Source organism: Physeter macrocephalus, chromosome 16 (genome assembly GCF_002837175.3).
Source record: "Physeter macrocephalus isolate SW-GA chromosome 16, ASM283717v5, whole genome shotgun sequence".
In the NCBI taxonomy this organism is placed as follows: domain Eukaryota; kingdom Metazoa; phylum Chordata; class Mammalia; order Artiodactyla; family Physeteridae; genus Physeter; species Physeter macrocephalus.
In genome coordinates, this window is record NC_041229.1 from 97,064,497 (window position 1) to 97,082,675 (window position 18,179).

Consider the following 18,179-nt stretch of genomic DNA (forward strand, 5'->3'; position numbering starts at 1 on the left):
AGAAAGAGAAGGAATAAATCTGAATGAATCTGAGTCAGAATACAGTGCTATAACCTTAGGCAAATTCCACAATACCCATGCCTCAACCTCCCTATCTATAAAGGAGTTAACCACACCAGCGCTAACCATTACTTGCCTCCTGGTAGGTTGTGAGTGTTAATTATTATTTGTCATAAATACACAGATCATCAGTTGAAAGAAACAAGGAAAACTACAGTGTTATTATTATTGCCTTGTTGCTAGAGCAAACCACCAGAAATCAACATAAATAAGTTATGTACACCAAGAATGTAGGGTTTGAATACGTACTTTGAAAGGCAATCATATAATTAGTTGTTTTACCTCTAATTTTTTTTTTTTTTTTAATTTAAAAAAGCAATACAGGGACTTCCTTGGTGGTTCAGTGGTAAAGAATCTGTCCTGCAATGCAGGGGTCGCGGGTTCGATCCCCGGTCGGGGAACTAAGATCCCACATGCCACAGGGCAACTAAGCCCTCGCGCCAAACTACTGAGCTTGCTCGCACACCTCAACGAGACAGCCCACGTGCCGCAAACTACAGAGCCCAGGCGCTCTGGAGCCTGCACGCCACAACTACAGAGCCCACGTGCCACAACTAGAGAGAGAAACCCCACACTCCACAACTAGAGAGAAGCTCTCATGCTGCAACGAAGAGCCCGTGCGCCGCAATGACAAAAAAGATCCCACATGCCTTAACGAAGGTCCCGCGTGCCGCAACTAAGACCCAATACAGCAAATAAATAAATAAATAAATAAATAAATAAATAAATAAATAAATAAAGTGGGGCGGGGGGAGCAATACAGGAATTTCCCTGGTGGTCCAGTGGTTAAGACTCCAAGCTCCCAATGCAGGGGGCACGGGCTCGATCCCTGATTGAGGAACCAAGATCCCACATGTGGCACAGCATAGCCAAAAAAAAAAAAAAAAAAAGCAACATATACCATACGGCATTTATCCCAGAGAACGCATGTTCGCACAAAAAAAGGTACACAAATGTCCAGAGCATCTCTATCAGTAATAGTCAAGAACTGGGAAAAAACTCAGATGTTCTTCAATGGACAAGTAATTAAACAAACTGAAGTATATCCAAACCATGGAATACTACTCAGCAATTAAAAAGAAAGGGGCACTGGGACCTCTCTGGTGTTCCAGAGGTTAAGACTCTGCACTCTCAATGCAGGGGGCCCAGGTTCCATCCCTGGTCAGGGAACTAGATCCCGCATGCTGCAACTAAAGACACACACAGCCAAATAAATAAATAAGTAAATAAATATTTTTTAAAAAAAGAAAGAAAAGAAAGGAGCACTACTGATTCATGCAATTTGGATGACTCTCCAGGGAATTACACTGATTGAAAAAGGCCAATCCAAAAGGTTACATACTGGGAATTCCCTGGCAGTCCAGTGTTTAGCACTCAGCACTTTCACTGCCTGGGCTGGGTTCAATCCTTGGTCAGGGAACGAAGATTGCATAACCGGCAGCGCAGCCAAAAAAAATTTTTTTTAATTAAGAAAAAAAAAAGGTTACACACTATATGATTTTATTCACATAACATTCTTTTTTTAAAAATTTATTGATTTATTTATTTTATTTTTGTCTGCATTGGGTCTTTATTGCTGCGTGTGGGCTTTCTCTTGTTGCGGCGAGCGGGGGCTACTCTTTGTTGCAGTGCACAGGCTTCTCACTGCGGTGGTTTCTCTTGTTGCAGAGCACGGGCTCTAGGCACGCAGGCTTCAGTAGTTGTGGCACGTGGCTCAGTAGTTGTGGCTCCCAGGCTCTAGAGCACAGGCTCAGTCGTTGTGGCGCATGGGCTTATAGTTGCTCCGCGGCATGTGGGATCTTCCCGGACAAGGGATCGAACCCATGTCCCCTGCAATGGCAGGCAGATTCTTAACTGCTGCACCACCAGGGAAGTCCCACATAACATTCTTGAAATGACAGGTTGCCAGGGACAGATAGGGCCGGGGGAGTGGGAGATGGGCCATCTTCCCCAGGGGGTATTTTCCCTTGATCATCTGCACAAAAACTTTATTGCAACTTTATCCACTGCACTATCAGATCATTACGATTTGGTGTGGGGGGGGAGAAGCAGTGGCTATAAAATGGCATCAGGAGAGATCCTGTGGGATGGAAATGTTCTGTATCTTGACTGTGTCAATGGCAATACCCAGGTTGTGACAGTATACTATGGTTCTGTAAGATGTTACCATTGGGGGAAACTGGGTAGAGGACACACAGGATCTATCTCACTATTATTTCTTACAACTGCATGTAAACCTACAATAATCTGTAAACAAAAAGTTTAATCAGAAATGAAGGCAACACATGCCTCTTGTAACAAGTAAAAAGATAGTCTGTGGTCAATCTCTTTCCCTACTCATCCCATTCCCTCCCTCTTGAGATAATCATGCAAACTCACTGCTCATACAAACAGGCATGCATTTAATACTTTTTGTTTTCTGTATCAAAATGGGATCATACATACTACACATTACCCTGCAGCCTACCTTCTTCACCTATCATCACTATATCATAGAGAGCTAAAAATAAATAAATAAATAAATAAATAAATTTTTAAGTGCCAAGCAGGATGGCAGGTATAGAAAATTTTCTGACTAGGGCAAATCTGACAAATGTTTACCGTGCTAATGTGCCATAGCTGAGCCAAGTGCATTCAGTGAGAGCACAATATACAAGTAGCATTCTAAAGAGATCTGCAAAAATATAAGGCCTCCAGCAGCTCTTCGAGGATCCCATCCCCCTCTCTGCCTCCTCCATGGAACCATCCGGGGGGCCCATGGAGGAAGAAATGCTAAATGATTTCTTTTCAGCAGAAAACTGCAAGGGGGGATAATTCTCCCACATACTGAAGCCATAGCAAACAAACTTCCCTGAAAATGTATTCCTCCTTCAAGGAGAAGTGCAAAATATATTGTTGATAACATTTAAGACATCCATTTGTAAAACAGCAACTACCACGATTAAGCGCTTAATGTTTTATGTACTGTATCTCTAGAGGCCCCTCCCACCCCACTACCATTTTACAGACCAAAACCTGGCTTGATGTGAAATTACTTGCCCATGATTAAACAGCCAGCAAGTGGTAAAGCTGGCATTCAAAGGTATAAGAGAAGTGCTTTTCCTACTTTACCAGGTTTTTCTATAATATCACATGTCAACAGAAGAGATTCAATAAGTTTAATAAGTGTATTTAGGCAGAATCCATTTTCTAAATGTCTGCTGACTTTGATTCAACCTTTTTTTTTTCCATTTAGCATGTCTGGGGGGACTATATTATGTGCCAGGACCTATCATAGGTGACAGTGAGAGAGAGGTAAAAACAAACAAACACAACACAGAAAAGGCCTCCAACCTCAAAGAGCTTTCAAACTGCAACTGCAATATACTGTAACTATAACTGCCATATTGATATGTGGCGAGTGTTACCCTCAAGGAAGTACAAAGTGCTGTGGGTTTGAAGAATCCAGCTCTCCTCCCGAAATCAAGTGACATTAGCTTCCTTACAATTGTTCTTAGTTTCAATTCCACTCATATTCTACAAGTCACATATTTCTCTTTGTGATCTCTGGCAAAAGGTCTACAATGTCCTTCTATACAAAACACTGCCCCAGACATGCTCAATTAGTATGAACAGAAGCTGCCAGCTCAAATCAGCAGAAAGCTCCTTAATGCTGTAATTTTTTGAAATTTTGGCAATGAAAAGAAATTAACCTTTTTGGTGAAATCATGGATGTGCAGAGTTAAAAGTGACTTAGACATCATTTTGAACACAGAGACTTCAAAAGGTAAATTCACTTATCCATTGTTACAAGACTCACTAAGGGCAGCTCTCAGACAAAAGCCCAGATCTCTCAACTCATTGTATGGAGTTCCTTTCCACTCCTGCTTCTTCTTTCTTTTAAGTCCAATGAAAAACTTAGTGATGTTCAAGTTTTCTCATTTCATCAATGATAGATGCATTCATGAATCATGTGCAGTTTAAAGATGAACTTTATCAAAAACAGACATGCTAAGCATGATGAGATACATATATACAGAGGTAAAGGACTGCCTATCCTTGATAAAGCAGAAGCTCTTCAGGCATTTGGGAAGGCAATGTTAATACACTAAAAAATTGCCATCATCAACATCATCATCATCTTAGCAATAGCTAGTATTGGAGGGGATACGACTATGAGCCAGGCACTCACAGTACTTACACGCTATTTCTTATCCTTACAACAATTCTTGAAAGATAGGTGTTGTACTGAACACTGGTGCACACCAGGTTTAAAGAAGAATCCCCAAATTCCACAGTTACCCAGGGGCTGGGCTAGAATTTAAACTCTAGAGTCCATGCTCTTTTCCCACTATCCTATGCTCCCTAAGAACAGAATAACTGCATTGCACATGTGGCTGTGACATCAAGTCACTTCAAACTCTGACATAATTTCCTGATCGGCAGTTATGTAAGTAGCCAGCTTTTCAATCTTCAGGTTGTCTTAACTAATTTCTTTCATGATTCCACAGTGGTCTTCCATGTTTTCTTCCTTTCCTTTTTTTGTTTTTATAGAAGCAAAACCTTTTTTCCAAATGAAATCTTATGTGAAAACACTAAAATATAAAAGAGATCAAAGTTGAGCTGATCTGGTTTAAGCAGAATGGGAGAACCAAAGCTCTTCCTTACTCTCATGGCCATCCTTTAGGCACCTCCAAAGAACATACTAGCTTAATACAGAAGGCTGCCTTCTCCATCTCAGCTTTGCCACTCACCATCTGTATGAGGACCAGTGGACCTCAAAGCACGATTCTGATAACAGACCTGAGACCCCTCATGAGGGATCACTTTTTCTTGTCCTTTATAACAGAGATACCACCATCCACTTCATAGGTTTGTTATTAACATTACGTGGAGGAACAAATATAAACTTCCCAGCACATGGTAAGTATTGGAAAGTTGGCTCCCCCCTCTTTTATCCTGCAGAGGTAGCAGTTGTTGCCAATTCAAGAAAGCTTAATAAAATATACTTGATGGTATCTTCAGTAGCAAAGAAGTAAACAAGTAAATGCTCCCACAGCTCAACTAAAATAAACAAACCTAACAAACCCTTCATTAAAGGTACCAATGGTAATACCCCCTCCAAGCTTAGTTTCCCAGTCAGTCAATGACCCATGGATCTCAAAGCACAATGTTGCTAATAGACCTGAGATCCCTTATGAGTTACCATAATGCAGATGGCAAGTGTCAGGTGAATGAGTTAATGTTGTTCTGAGCACCTTAAACTTGGCACTTCCTGAGCTGAGCATTTAAATTGGCTACTTAATACTGCATTTAATGAGTATTTTTATGTTCATGTTCTACAACAGAATCTAATGTTCATTTGCCCATCTTCTGGCTTCTATTTCTCCAGGCATTACAAACCAAAACTATGCTGATGTCATGTGCACCTTCACCCAAGCAACTTTAACCTGGCCCTTGCTAAACTAGTCATTAAGAATCTAATAACCAAAAAAAAAAAAAAAAGAATCTATTACTTAGTCTGTTACTGATAATGTGTTCCCTTTTCTATATATGTAACAGGAGACTAAATCCATTTTCACAGGAAAGAGGTTCTCAGTCCCAATCTAAGCCCGACCAACAACTCTCAAATTATCAACTTTATAGAAACTGCAGGTGTTGGCTTTGACCCCTACAGTTTAGGAAGAATTATAACGATAATACATCATACAGCCATGAAAAGACTCATTTACAATAAAGAACACATCCCTAAGCATTCAACTTGGGAGCCAAGAAGATTCAGAATGCTAATCTATTTTACCAGGAGACCTTGAGCAATTCACCTACTCTCTAATGATTATTTTTTCATAAGGAAAATGAAAATATACTCATTAAAATGCCAGAGATACTGTTTGCTTAACCATCAAACAACTATTTCCTGCGGTTACCAGGGACCTCAGGAAGTCATCTTTGTCATCTCCCTCATTTATTAACAAGTGCACACCTAAATCATCCTAGAAAGGCAGTTACAAAGTCTTTGGGAAAGATATTTCACAACCTTCCTTGGTAACATTCCAGTATCTTGTAGTCAGGAAGTTCTTTCTAATTTGTAATCTATATCTTTTCCATTGCAATTAAAACACATTCCCTCTTGTCTTCTCCAGTATGGAAAGAAAACATCTGCTTAACACCACCTGAACAATATCCCTTCAAGGACTATAAAATATAGGAAACCTATTTCAAATAGCTTCATGTAAATGCCACATGGCTTTCAGTGGGTCACCTAGACAAAGAACGTGATTAAGTCTTAAATTCCCAGTTCCATCACTGACTTGCTCTAAAGAAGATATGAAGTTAAAACCATGCAGATGCTGTACCTCAATTATCCCATCAGTAAAATGCAAATAACAAAATGAGTAAAGGAGAACTCAATTCCTCAAAAAGTTAAACACATGAAGAGATTCTCAATCCCAATCTAAGCCAACAACTCTCACATCACACACTCTATAGAAACTGCAGATGTTGGCTTTGATCCCTACGGTTTAGGAAGAATCATAACAATTACATTACCATAGGGCTCTGTAATTCCACTCCTAGGTACATACCCAAAACAACTGAAACAAGTACATGCACATGCGTGTTTACAGAAGCACTATTCATAATATCCAAAAGGTGGAAGCAGTCTAAACAGTTCATTAATGGATGAATGGATAAACAAATTATGGTCTATACATACACAAAAAGCTACATACTAGATGATTTCACTTATATGAAATATCCAAAATATATCAATCCATAGAGACAGAATGCAGATTGCTCATTTCCAGGGGCTAGTGGAAGGGGGGAATGAAGAGAAACTGCTCAATTGGAAAGAGAATTTACTTTGGAATGATGGAAATGTTTTGGAACTAGATAGAGGTAGTGGTTGCACAACACTGTGCAAATGTCACTGAACTGTTGTTCACTTTAAAATGGTTAATTTTGTGTTATGTGAATTTTACCTCAATAAATTATTTTAAAAGAAAAAAAAAGAATGCTAGGAGAACTAATGGGCACAATAACCATAAAATGCTTACCCTTTCCAGAAAAGTCATCATTTAAAATTCTAGGCAGAATGGTAGCCAAAATGTTTAATATTACTTCAATATAGCCAATTAGACTTTGAGCAAAGAATATGTAAATGGGAAACAAAACAGAAACCAAAATAAAGTCTAGAGTTATATAGTATCCCATATAGAAACAAGAGCCAATAAATAAGTGAATGAATAAAGGGAAATAAAGTAAATAACCAAGCATATCAGCTAATTAGCTATAGCAATAATGAACATAGGAAAGCAGCACGAAAAAGATAAAGGTAAGGAATGAACTTTAAAAACCAAAACTGGCGCTTCCCTGGTGGCACAGTGGTTAAGAATCCACCTGCCAATGCAGGGGACACAGGTTCGAGCCCTGGTTCGGGAAGATACCACATGCCGCGGAGCAACTAAGCCCATGCACCACAACTACTGAGCCTGTGCTCTCGAGCCCGCGAGCCACAACTACTGAGCCCTCGTGCCACAACTACTGAAGCCCATGCATCCAGAGCCTGTGCTCCACAACGAGAAGCCACTGCAATGAGAAGCCTACACACCACAACAAAGAGTAGACCCCGCCCGCTGCAATGAGAAAGCAGCAACGAAGACCCAACGCAGCCAAAAATTAATTAATTAATTAATTTTTTTAAAAAAGAAAGAAAAAAGTGCTTGCTCAAAGCAGGTGGTTAATAAATATAATAATAATTTAAAATATCCAAAACCAATAATACCAAAATACAAAAGATCCATTAGGTAGGTAGGGAGGTGAAAATAGAAAGGCTAACGATAGCAAAGCTGAAAAGTATACATAAAGCCTTAAACTCCGAGGCCACATATAAAGACCATGAGAATCATTCTCTCACCATCCTGCGAATATCCTCATTCCCTTGCCCCTTTCTGCTTTAATACAACTTTTTCCGCAAAACACCAAGGCTAAGCAGGCAAGGACAACAAAATGAAAATGTACTGTTCCTATGTTCATGGACCTTATGATATTACTTCTTCTTAAAGTCTTACTTCTTATGGGAAGACACACATGGTAATAATCTAAATATACAGACCATCTCCACTTCCTCCCTTTCCACTTCTTAAACCCACTTTAATCTGGCTCTGGCCCTACATTCCTCCAATGCTGTTCTTGCTATGATCATCAGTGATCTCTGTGTTGCTAAATCAAACAAAATACAGGTGATCACTTCCTCCCTGAAACACGCTCCTCTCCCAGTTTCTGAGATTTTCTCTTAAATTCCTTGCAGCTTGGTCCTAAGCGCTCTTCTACTCCTAGTCTATACATGCCTTTCGTCTGGGTAAACTCATCCATTTTCCTTGACTGTCAACATCTATATACTGGGGCATCTAGATTTATTTCCAGCGCCACTTTTGAGCATTAGCTCAATGACCGCTTACTTGATGGGCCCACTTGTATTATTTCACAGATATCTCACACTTAGCATGACTAAAATTGAGGCTTTCATTCCACTCCCCAACTCAAATTAAAATCTACCCCTCCTCCAATGTTTCCACCTCAGAAATGGCAACTTCTGAGATGCTGATACTCATGCCAGAAATCTGGGAATCATACCTGATACCTCTCTCTTCCCACATATCCAATCCATCATTAAGTTGTTCTGTCCTAATTCTAAAATATCTACTGAATCTTTCTACTTTCCTCCATCTCCTCTGCCTACAGCCTAATGCAAACCATTGTCATCTTTTGCCTGGACCACTATAAGGCATCCTAATTATTAGACTTTCCCCACTTCCTCTCTTTCCAAATTTTCCACAATTTCCAATTTTTTCCACCACAGATTTTCAAAAATTTCCACAACATACCAGAATAATTTTTTAAAAATCATATATTAGGTTACAACACTCATTCTTAAAACCTTCAAAGGCTTCTGATTATACCTAGGAAAAAAATCCAAAATCCTTGACACAGTCCTGCCTAAGTCTCTATCCTCATCCTATGCCCCCCATTCTTACCCAATGCTCATTGTATTCAAAGCACACCAGTCTTTTTTCAGCTTCTCAAATGTGCCAAGTTCTTTCCCACCCCAAGGCTTTCACACATGCTATTCCTTTCCCTTCCCCTTTCATCCTTCTAGTCTCTGCTTAAATATCACTTCTACAGAGAAACCTCCCCCAAAGCTCCAATACAATTCACGTCCCCCTGCTATAATCTTTTTTACTTTTCCATCATAAGACTTGACATACTTTGTAATTATACATTTATTGGTGTATTTTTTTGTAAATATTTATTTATTTATTTGGCTGCATCGGGTCTTAGTTGCAGCACAGGCTCTTCGTTGCGTTGCAGCAGTGGGCTTCTCTCTAGTTGTGTGGCATGCAGGCTTAGTTGTCCTGCGGCATGTGGGATCTTAGTTCCCCGACCAGGGATGAACCAGCGTCCCCTGCATTGGAAGGCAGATTCTTAACCACTGGACCACCAGGGAAGTCCCTATTGGTGTATTTTTTGTTTACTGCCTCTCTCTCCTCTGGATCATAATCTCCATAAGGGCATGGACAATGTCTATTTTTTTTCACTGTACTCTTGGTATAATGGCAGTAGTTTAGAGAGTTTAGAATTGTTTAAAGTATTGATAGTTTAGAATCAGTATAATTTAGGGATTAGGAGCAGGGGAGCCAGGCTGCTTGGATTCAAATCCTGGTTCTGCCACGTACGAGCTCTATGACCTTGGGCAAACTGCTTAACCTCTCTGTGCCACCAATTCCACATCTAGAAAATGGGGAGAACAAAAGTACCTACACCATAAGGTTGTTATAAGAATGAAAAGAATCAACAACATAAAGCACTTAGTACAGTACCTGGTGCAAAGCACTTCAATAAGCACTGGCTCTGATCAGCTCTTATTAGGGTATCCTCACCACCTCCCACAGAGGTAAACATTCAATAGACATTTACTGGATGAATGACTGAAAAAACAGACTCTACTATAGTCATTAAATAGGCTTTTCTAGGGGGCTTCCCTGGTGGCGCAGTGGTTGCGCGTCCGCCTGCCGATGCAGGGGAACCGGGTTCGCGCCCCGGTCCGGGAAGATCCCACGTGCCGCGGAGCGGCTGGGCCCGTGAGCCATGGCCGCTGAGCCTGCGCGTCCGGAGCCTGTGCTCCGCAAAGGGAGAGGCCACAGCAGTGAGAGGCCCGCGTACCGCAAAAAAAAAAAAAAAAAAAATAGGCTTTTCTAAATGACAGAGCAGGAATATTATAGAGTTTTGGAGATGAAAACATAAACAGTTAAGACAAAGACTGAAGAAACCCACAATTTATGAATGCATAAAGGGACAACAGTAATAAAAAACTAACTCTGGGACTTCCCTGGTGGCGCAGTGGTTAAGAATCCTCCTGCCAAGGCAGGGGACACGGGATTGAGCCCTGCTCAGGGAAGAGATCGCACATGCTGCAGAGCAACTAAGCCCGTGCACCACAACTACTGAGCCTGCGCTCTAGAGCCCGCGAGCCACAACTACTGAGCCCGCGCGCCTAGAGCCGGTGCTCCGCAACAAGAGTAAGCCACCGCAACAAGAGAAGCCACCGCAATGAGAAGCCCACGCACCACAATGAAGAGTAGCCCCTGCTCGCCGCAACTAGAGAAAGCCCGCACGCAGCAACGAAGACCCAACGCAGCCAAAAATAAAATTAATTAAAAAACAAACAAACAGAAAAACTAACTCTACTGGATGCTCAGTCTTTACCACTAAGCAAAAAATATGTTCACTCTTCCAGATGTTTGCCCAAGGTGATTTGGTTGCTTTTACTTTTCCCTAAATATCACCCTTTTCCACAACTTTAATCACTTTCTTCAAAATCCTTCAAGCACCAATCACAGTTCAAATAGATGGTAAAATTCAGATACTATCATTTTCTACCTGTTTTGCAAAGAAATGTTCTTCTGTTCCTAAAATAGCTCTAGACTGTTTTGCTACATATATTACAAAATCCTCAAAGTTTTGCCCTCAATCTAATATCTGGAACTCTTTCAGACACTGTTGCTTTGGAGGTTTTCTCTTTCCCAGTAAAGACTCATCCTCTCACTCTAAGTTGAAGGACACTGAGGGGAAGGAGGGACAAATATGCTGCTTTAACTTCCTATTCCTTATTCAAGCTTTCTCAAAAGACCCTAAACTTCAATCTAAGCATCACTATTATCTGTTCTGCTTTTGAAGAACATATAATCTTTAGCTTATTATAACAATATTGAAAATGATAACAGCTGGCATATATAGTGCTATGTGCTATTCTAAACACTTTACATATGTCAACTCATTTAATTCTCACAACAACCGTATGATATTCTACAGATGAGGAGAGGCACAGAGAGGTGAATTAACTTGCCCAAGTCGCAGAGCTAGTTAAGTACTGGCATGGTGATTTGGACCCAGACTGCCTGGCTCCAGAGTCAGGACCACTATGCTATTATTTCAACAGTTTGGGCAAGACATTTTTTTCTGCCTTGTTTTCACAGGTCAGCTAGACAGAAATACTCCAATTCTCTCCCCAAATCAAACATGCATATTAATCCTCTCCAATTCAGCAAAATTTCAGATGTTTCATTATATCATAGGAATATATACCTATAACAAAGTAATTTTGGTTCATGGGAGAATATATGTTCTATCCTGGGAAGCAGAAATAAACAAATGATGAAATCATGAAATGTGAAGTTTGCCTCAGTGAATCCTACAGATAGAAATATAATTCCAGTAAGTAGTAGGAAAAAATGTTTGCAAAATACTTTTAATTTCTTGCAGGAAAAGTACCAAACAAGATTGTAGGTGTTATTATATACACACCCAACAGCAACCTACATTTTCCCTCTCTCAATTTCACGACAATTCTCCTAAGTCTCTCCTTTTATATGAAGCTAAATACCTCAGCTTATTCCCTGCTACAAACACCTGAAAGCATGTATCCAGTTTTCAAATTCATTGAACTCAACTACCAAAGGACAAGTTTTTTTTGGAAAAAATTAATAAATGAAAACTAACACATAAGAAGTAAAAAATTAAACTCATTAGTCAAGCATGCTGGATATTCATTAAGTCTTAGTTATCCTTTACTATGCCAAATCCAGTGTCATCATACATTAAGTAACAGACAAATATTTTATGTAGCAATCTTAAATGAAGACTTCCATTGCAATGGCAACAGGGGAACATTAATTTACTGAATCATGGTATGTTTCCAACTTTTTAGGGGGCTTAAGGATGCCATGGCTGAAGACCCCAATCCCCGTGAACACCCAGTGCCTTCCTCACTCCTTCATCTCTCGCTCTGTCAGCCCTTATTTGTTTCCTTAATAGCACAGCCTAAATTTCAATCTTTATCAGATACCTGGTCAACTCTGCTCCCCACTGGAATTATCTCCATAAGGGCAGGAACACTCATGTCTACTTTTGTATCACAGCATCTAATGGGACTTCCATAAATATTTGGTAGATGAACAAAAGTCTGAAAAGGTAAGGGTTGAAACATACAGTCACAATCAAGGAACAGATCCAAAAGGTCTGACTGGAATATTTCATACCTCAGGAAAAAACACAATGCAACAATACTCAATAAATAAAGGAACAAATTTAGGTGAAGTGAAGATTATCAACTCTAAGAGCGAAGGAAGAGACAGAGAACAAGTTAGAAAAGACTACACTAATCTATAAACAAGCCAGGACTAACTGGAACAGAGGGAGTAACATGCAGCACCTAAAACTTCTTTCACTAGCACTTCCAAGGACTTACTCCTTTCCACAAACATGTAGTAAGCCTCTCCAATGCATTTAATGTTTGTCACCTCTATCCTCCATGACTGTCAGGCATAATGCTGCCTTCAAAGAAGCAAGCTGTCCAAGAACCCAGATGACATCTGTTCATTGTTGCTGTAAGACAGCATAGAAGTTAACATTTGAAGAGCACTTTATCTTTCCAAAGCAGCTTCATGTATTTTTTTTCTCAACAGAAGTATTACGGTAGAAGTACTACCTTTCCCATTCTTTAAATACAGACACATAAAAGCACTCAAAGCCTTGAATTTGAATCCCAGCTCTGCTACATACTTGCTGTGTGATCTTGGACAAATTATTTACTTTCTGTGAGCTCAGTATCCATGGGGAAATTAATATCTACCTTAAGGGACTGTTATGAGCATTCAGTGAGATTAACACCTGCAAAGAACACGACACAGTAAATGCTCAATAAAGGACAGTAACTTCCCTATGGCCTCCTTAAATAGTTTGTACAAGATTTCTCAACTAGTAAGTTGGTAAACCTAGAACTTAAACCCAGGTCTCCTGATTCCTTAATCTGTTTTATTCTAGCCACATCACTTTGGCAGACTGCCACATACTACTGAGCATATAAATATATTCTGACAATAAGTGATCACAACATTTTATCTATCAGCAACTATTTTAGCTTTGAGAAAAAGGGACCAAAAAAAAAACGATCTAATTAACTTGGGGGCAGAAGGGGTTCGAAAATATAAAATATAAATTACCCCCAAACCGTAGTACAGTTGTACCATAGCACTTCCGTACAAACAAAAATTATGACAAGAAACAGAAAGTTCTCTCTGGTTTTATGAGGAACAACTGGAGAAAGAAACGAGCACGACTATGATTAAAGGAACTTAAGGGTATTTTTTTTTGGTAAACCAAACCACTAGACAAAAAGATTTGCATCCCATTCCAAAATAACTCTATCAGGGCTGAGAAGTATCTTAAAAAAAGAGACCTCAGTGTGCTAACAACAAACTTTTTCCCCAATTCCTTTAAGAGTGAGATAAATGGGAAGAGTGAGATAAATTGTCAACATAAACTGTCAACATAAACGTTCATGAAGATCCTTGAAGACCATAAATGTTTGTTCTGGATTCAGTGTTAATAAGCAGCATAAAGGAGTATGATCAAAAGAATAAAAGTTTCATAAGTATCCTAACACAAGTTGAAAATATCTTGAAAATTATACAGTATAAAACTAAGTTATTACTCTGTTAAAAAAAATAACGATTGTTTTCAAAGTGATATACATAACTAATCCTTTTCAAGTGCTATACATAACTCCTTCTAGGACAAGTTCTAGAAGACATTCGAAGAAGTTCACATCTTTAACAATCCCCAAGAGAAGACAAAATAATTCAGTCACATCCTGAAGTTGTAAATTCTGAAAAGAAATGCCAGGAGAGAGCTTGATCTGACTTTGAAAGAACACAAGATTTAACCAAGGAAGGTAAGAGTTGAGTGAATTTCTATCACAAAGCAGGGGAGAAGCTGATAAGAAGCTCTACCCCTCCCCACCAGCACAACCACATTTCTTGTCCTCCTCAATTCAACTTAAACCTCTGCTAATTATTTTCTACGGAAGCATAACAAAATGTTCCTAACATTTCTTCCTGACACTCAAAGCAAATTCCATTTATTATTTAGCATTCATTAGTAGCCACTGAGATACTACACTAACTCTAAATTCTATGCAGAACCTATCAGTCCCCAGAGGGTAATGTCCCTTCCTTCTCTAAATTTTTTCCTCTGATATAAATTCTCTTCTACCATAAAAACTTTTCCAGAGAACACACATTCTTAGCCTAACTTCCCAATCTAGATTCTCCATAAAGATAGTCTCATGACTCTTCATGAATCCCTTTCTGGGAGTACTAAGGTCCTGGTAACTAGGAAATCACTCATGATCAAAGGCCCTTCATTTAAACCCTGCTGACCTCACCAAAATAATAATAATAACAATAACAATAAGGAACAATAAACCTTCCAAAACTCATATGAGAAGTCTAAATCTGTTAAAGAACATAGACTTCTATAGTTTCCATCCAAGGACTACAAATTTAGTCTCTTCTCCCTTAAGAAAGCCTATCACCTACTGATTCTACATACGTATTGTGGAAATACTTATTCAACCTAGAATGACCTCTAAGTTATTTTTTTCAACAAAGATATTACACAAATTAGAATCATGACACTGAATCCAATGAAAATAAAATGAGTAAGAACATGTAGTCTCCAAAATTTCCAAGCTGGGAGAGAAAAGGAAAACATAATGGAGTTCCCAGAATGCTAACTTTCAATTTAAATATCTCAATATCTGAATGATTTCTACACACAGCCTTTTTAACTCTAGTATATGCAGTAACTAAGCCACTAATCAAATACAAAACCGGTCCGAAAGAGACTCCTTGGGTTTTATTTGGATTCTTCCTAGAAAGCACTCTCTGAGGATAAATATCTGACTTCAAAATCTTGACCATCCTCTGCAGGACGTTAACCACTTAACACCATAGTTTAAAGACTTCCAAAGAGAAACAGGCTGAGGGGAAGGAGGAGAAATAAGTATCAACCAGAAAGCAAAACAGACAGCAAACAAAATTTTCTATCAAGAAACAAAGAAATTGTTCTTTCTACTCTCGCTAAAATGATACACTTTCAAAAGCAAAAACAGCCAAAGATCGCGTGGTCCCTTTACTTCTGCAATCCCCAGTGACGGACTCTATATTCTTAGGAAGGAGGGATCACAGACAATCAAACGGCAAATCACTATGTAGATAAAATGACTGGCAAAGTGGGGGAAAAAAAATTGAACTGGTAAACAACAAAAAATGACTTACGGTGCATTTAAAGATCTGTCAGGGCTACGGGGAAAAGTCACGTCCTAGATCAGCCTCAGTTTCCCTACCCAAAAAAGGCGAGAACATGACACTTAGCTCAGAGGAGCCAGAGGGCCCTGTTCCACAAGCCTCCACCTATTCAAAGGCCCCTTCAAAGGCCGGACTCAGAAAGTGTCCCCAGTGCAACTGAGTCATGACACACGGAGCCTTTGGTGGGGGGGAAGAAGAGAGGAGAACCAAAGCGCGCAAAGCTCTATCCGTTCCTGGAAAGCGACTTTCCCCACACACTGGGGGTACCGACACCCGCCCCAGAACCAACGTCCCCTCCCTACCGAACCACACCGGGCAGCCCCACCATCTCTGCGTCCTTCCGGCTTCTCCCTCAGTTTCCCGCCGCCTCACCGACCGCGCCCCCGAACGCAGCCGGGTAGTTCCTCCTCCGGCCGTGTCTCCGTTGCCGACCCGCCGCCCACCCGCCGGAGCCAAGGTCTTCTCAACCCGGCGGCGGAAGGATGCCGGGCCGGGCCTCCCAGGCTCCTCCCGTGGCCTACCTGAAAGGCGGGAGGGGGCTCAGTTTGCAGCCCAGCGAGTGGACTGAGCCACAGACTAGAAGAAGAGGCAAGGAGGAAGCAAGGGGTCCGCTCTACCGACCAGCGGGAGGAAGCAGCCTGAGCGCGGGGCCCCGCGTTTAAGCCAGCCTTCCACCCGGCGCCGCCACCGCTCGGGAGACATCAAGCAAGAAGACGGCGCAAAAGATCACCGAATACACGAACGCCCAGACATCAAAGGAGGAGCGCCCAGGCAATCGTTCAAGGAACTAGAGTCGAGCGTGGAAAAACAGCTTCGCTCCAACTCAAGGTCCGGCTCCTGTCCAAGGCATAAATAAACAAACCCAGATCATAAGCCACGGAGTAAAGCAGACTGGGCTTCTGCCATTTTCTGTGTCAGCTGCCTGCTGTCTAAATTGTTTAGAGAACCGAATTTTTCTTGAGAGTGTTGAAGATCAAGTCATAGTATAATAACACGTTATCCAACTATAGTTCAGCGACTACCTTATGGACTCTCAACACTATCCTAACTGAGCAAATTTGACCTTAGTTTCCTCATGAAACGGTGAGGTGAATGAAAAAGATGATAGATAGATTAGATAGATAGATGATAGATAGATAGATAGAGGTATGACAGAGGCACAGAGAGAATGAGAGAATCCAAGCTGAGGAACAAAGTGAATAATCTCTATTAAAGCTCCAATTTAGCTCCCATAAGCATAGCAGAGAGAAACTGGAAAATGCAGGGTTCTGTAGTCTGATCTTAAGACAGGAAAACAAAAAGAAATAATAATACACGTACTGCTTTTCTCTTTTATTTTATTCCAAAGGCCTAGAACCACAGGTGTGCTTCTTACATAATAACCAAGTCTCTTTGGGTTCTGAACTTAACCAAGTGTGTTGACATTTTTATCATCACAATAGCCTTTTTCTGAAGTCTTTTAGTAGACAGACTAATATGGTCAGCACAAATATGGATTAATATGTTCATCCCAGGCACAATTTAGTAAATCATATAGATCACTACAATATGGGTTACCAACTGTGAGCAATAATAGTTTACCTTACCTCCTTCGAAGGAGGGAGGAGACTTGGAGAGTAAAGGTGTAAAAAGAAAAGATATTGGGCTTCCCTGGTGGCGCAGTGGTTGGGAGTCCGCCTGCCGATGCAGGGGACACGGGTTCGTGCCCCGGTCCGGGAGGATCCTACATGCCGCAGAGCGGCTAGGCCCATGAGCCATGGCCGCTGAGCCTGCGCATCCAAAGCCTGTGCTCCGCAACGGGAGAAGCCACGACAATGAGAGGCCCCGTACCACAAAAAAATAATAATAATAATAATAAATTTTTTTAAGAAAGAAAAGATAGTCCCAGCCCTTAAAGAGTATATAATCTAATCAAAGTGAAAGCCCACATTCTTAAAACATTAGCTTTATTTACAATTTACTGTAATTTTTTTTAATCCTTAAAATTCATGAAAATATTTAAGGAACAACTCATATGTATAAAATGCAGGATAAGACCAGCATCCATAATATGAGGACAAAATGCTTTATTGTAAATTTATTTATTTATTTATTTATGGCTGCTTTGGGTCTTCATTGCTGTGCACGGGCTTTCTCTAGTTGCAGAGAGCGGGGCTACTCTTCGTCCTGGTGCATGGGCTTCTCATTGTGGTGGCTTCTCTTGTTGCAGAGCACAGGCTCTAGGTGCACAGGCTTCCGCAGTTGCAGCACATGGGCTCAATAGTTATGGCTCACAGGCTCTAGAGCACAGGCTCAGTAGTTGTGGCACATGGGCTTAGTTGCTCTACAGCATGTGGCATCTTCCCGGACCAGGGCTTGAACCCATGTCCCCTGCATTGGCAGGCCCATTCTTAACCACTGCACCACCAGGGAAGTCCCTTGTCTATCACTGTT

The 18,179-nt window shown here is 40.6% G+C and overlaps 1 protein-coding gene across 4 annotated transcripts in view; it reads right to left on the bottom strand.

Annotated features, from left to right (window-relative positions):
• The window catches only part of LOC102989160 (activating molecule in BECN1-regulated autophagy protein 1), a 164,135-nt gene extending 147,654 nt beyond the window's left edge, over positions 1-16,481 (bottom strand). For 3 of the 4 annotated variants that reach the window (XM_055091395.1, XM_055091397.1, XM_055091394.1), the window contains exon 1: positions 16,268-16,481. The gene's annotated coding sequence lies outside the window, so the exon portion shown is untranslated. The remainder of the gene's footprint in view (positions 1-16,267) is intronic. The other variant, XM_055091402.1, reaches the window with a different exon arrangement.
• Positions 16,482-18,179: the final 1,698 nt, after the last annotated feature.